Genomic DNA, 3,722 nt, shown 5'->3' with positions numbered 1-3,722 from the left:
AAACCGCACTTACCGTGGTGCTGTATGGGAGACTTTACCAAAATTCTACAGTCGGAGGAGAAGAGAGGTGGTAGAATCAGGTTGCATGCACTGATGCAAGCTTTCCGTGATGTGTTGGATGTTTGCGGCTTTGTGGATCTTGGCTTCACAGGACCAGAATTTACGTGGCACAGTAGGAGACACGGTCACCTGATTTGGGAACGTTTAGATAGGGGGGGTGGCCAACTATGACTGGCTAGCCAAATTCCCAGCAGCTCAAGTCCGCCATCTTCATTGTTTTTTCTCTGATCATCGTCCCATTAAACTGGTTTTTGATCCTAATAGAGAGTCACAAAGGTGGTTTCGGCGTCCCTTTCGTTTTGAAGAAATGTGGCTAGCAGATAGGGGCTGTAGTGATACGGTTCTAAGAGCTTGGGAGATTTCACAAGAAGGCAACCCCATGTTTAAAGCGTCCAAAAAACTCAAGAGGTGTAAAAAGATGCTTAGGTCTTGGAGTAAAGATCATTTTGGTAACGTCAAGAAACAGATTGCTAATAAAAAGGAGAGGCTGTGGAAAGCTGAAGAGGAAGCAGCCAAGGGTGGGAGTTATGGGATGGTTGTTCAGTTGTGAAGGGAACTTAATGTCTTGCTGGACAGAGAAAGCAAAATGTGGAGGCAGAGAGCAAGAACATAGTGGGTGGCGAAGGGTGACAGAAATACAAGATATTTTCATGGGGTGGCTACTCAAAGGAAGAGGAAAATTTTTATTAAGGGTATCAAAGATGGTGAAGGAGTTTGGCAGAGAGATAAGGAAGTGGTTTCGGCAATCTTTGTGGAGTACTATACCAGATTGTTTACTCAATCACATTTCCATGATCTTGACCGAGTCCTTGAAGGGGTTAAAAGGGTAGTCACAGTAGATATGAATGCAGAATTGGTGAAACCATATAGTATGGAGGAAGTTGATATTGCTATCAAACAAATGGCTCCTTTGAAGGCACCTGGACCTGATGGAATGCCACCCCTATTTTACCAGTCCTTTTGGCAGCACATTGGCCTAGATGTTACAGAAGCGGTGCTATCTTGCCTAAATTCTGGTACTCTCCTCAAATCCATCAATCACACTTTCATTACTTTGATTCCAAAAGTTAATAATCCTAAATTGGTTTCGGAATTTAGACCCATCAGTTTATGCAACGTGATTTATAAAATTATTAGTAAAGTTATTGCTAATTGGTTAAAACCCTTTCTGAATTCTATAGTTTCAGAAGCTCAAAGTGTTTTCATTGCTGATAGACTTATTACAGATAACATCTTGATTGCCTTTGAATCCTTGCATTATATGAAAACTCAAAGCTCAGGAAGGGAAGGTTCTATGGCTTTGAAATTAGATATGAGCAAGGCCTATGATAGAGTGGAGTGGAGTTTTCTAGAAAAAATCATGTTAAAGATGGGGTTTCAGGATTCATGGGTGGCTATGATTATGCAGTGTGTTTCTACAGTGACTTATTCCATACTCTTAAATGGTGAACCAAGAGGGTTTATACAACCATCCAGAGGGTTGAGGCAAGGTGACCCCCTTTCCCCCTTTCTCTTCTTGTTTTGTGCGGAAGGTCTAAATGCTCTTCTTAACAAAGCAGCGGATAATGGGGAGATAAGGGGTTTATCTCTATGTCGCCAAGGGCCAAAGATTACTCATCTCTTCTTTGCAGATGATTGCCTTTTGTTTTACAGGGCCAACAAAAATGAATGTCAAAAAATCCAGCAACTACTTCATTGGTATGAAGGTGCATCTGGCCAATTGGTGAATAAGGACAAAACAACCCTCTTCTTTAGCAGAAACACATCGAAGGAGGTTCAACAAGAAATCAAGGTATTGCTAGGGGTGCCAGCTATCAAGCACTATGAGAAATACTTGGGCTTGCCGTCATTTGTGGGGAGACAAAAAAAAAGCTTGCTTCATTCAGATCAAGGAACGGATTTAGGCAAAAATGTAAGGGTGGAAGGAAAAGCTACTCTCTCAAGCAGGAAAGGAAGTCATGATAAAGGCGGTTATTCAATCTATTCCCACTTATTTGATGAGTGTGTTTCGGTTACCAATTGGCTTAATCAAGGATATTGAGACGATGATTCGAAAATTTTGGTGGGGAAATCAAGATAATACAAGAAGAATGTAGTGGGTGAAGTGGAGTACACTATGCTCTCCAAAGTCTCTTGGGGGTATGGGATTTCGTGATCTTCGACAATTTAATGATGCACTTCTTGGTAAACAGGTTTGGAGACTTTACCATGAGAAGGACACGTTACTGTACAAAGTCTTTAAGCCGAAATATTTTCCAGTGGGGAGTATCTTGGATGCTGAGTTCAACCCGCGAAGTTCCTTTGCTTGGAAAAGTATTTTACAGGCTAGGGAGGTTATATGCAAGGGAGCACGGTGGAGAATAGGAGATGGTTCAGGGATCAACATATGGAAGCACCGTTGGCTGGAGTCTTCAGGGGGAGGCCAGATTGTATCTCCTCAACTTGATCCTTCTCTGATCACAGTAAAGGATCTCTTCATCCCTGACACATGTTTTGAATAAGGAGATCATTGAACAAAATTTCTTACCGTGGGAAGCCGAGAGCATTCAAGGAATTCCTATCAGCCATTATCCGATGGAGGACTTGCTTATATGGCCACACACCACGGATGGAAGCTATACTGTCAAAAGTGCTTATCAGTTGATGGCTGCTGATTCCAGAGCTGCTCTGCCCAGTCCATCCGGTACAGGGGGTTGCAAAGCCTTTTGGAATAGAATTTGGGATATGCAAGTTCCAAATAAAGTTAAGCACTTTATTTGGAGAGCCTCAAATGAATCTTTACCCACCAAGCTCAATCTATTTACACAGCACATTCTACCTGAGAACATTTGCAGCCTCTGTGAAGAACACACCGAAGATACTATTCACTGTCTTTGGCTGTGTGATCGGGTTAAATGTATCTGGCTTTCAGAGCCATCTTTTTGTCCATTCCGACCAAAGATTTTTAGAAATTTTGGCGATCTTGTTTCAGCGGTTTTAGCTAATGCAAGCCCAGCCACAGCTGCTCTGTTTTCGATGGTTGCTTGGAGCATTTGGATGAGGCAGAATAAACTGAGGGAGAAGCAAAGTGTTTGGGGAGTAGGGGAGACGGTGCAGCGAGCTCGTGAGCTGTTACAGGAATTTTGGGACGTTCAGGATTGTCCATTTCGGTCTAGGGTGTCTCACACAAGACCGCCATGGACGCCGCCAAGTGCTGGTTTTTATAAGCTGAATTTCGACGGTTCCATCTTCGAGAATTCTGGTAGAGCAGGTCTGGGGGTGGTAGTTAGGGATGTGGAAGGAATGATAATCGCAGCTCTAAGTCAGAACATTCCGCTCCCCAGCTCTGTAGAATCGGTGGAAGCCATGGCTGCCCGACGTGCTATCCTTTTGGCGCAGGAGATAAGTCTCACACGAGTGGTAATGGAGGGTGACTCACTAAAGGTAATTGAAGCCATCAATAGTCCAAAACAGTGTAGGACTTAGTGGGGCCACATTATAGAAGATATTAAAATAGCTAGTCTTTATTTGCAAGTTTGTAGTTTCTGTCATGTTAGTAGGGGGGGTAATAATTTAGCCCACTCCCTGGCAAGAAGAGTAGTTTTAACTGCTGATACTGATGTGTGGTTAGAAGAACTACCACAGGATTTGGATGATGTTTTCCAGTCTGATTTGCCGAAATA

Source organism: Quercus robur, chromosome 3 (genome assembly GCF_932294415.1).
Source record: "Quercus robur chromosome 3, dhQueRobu3.1, whole genome shotgun sequence".
NCBI classification, from domain to species: Eukaryota; Viridiplantae; Streptophyta; class Magnoliopsida; order Fagales; family Fagaceae; genus Quercus; species Quercus robur.
This window is presented reverse-complemented; position numbering follows the sequence as displayed.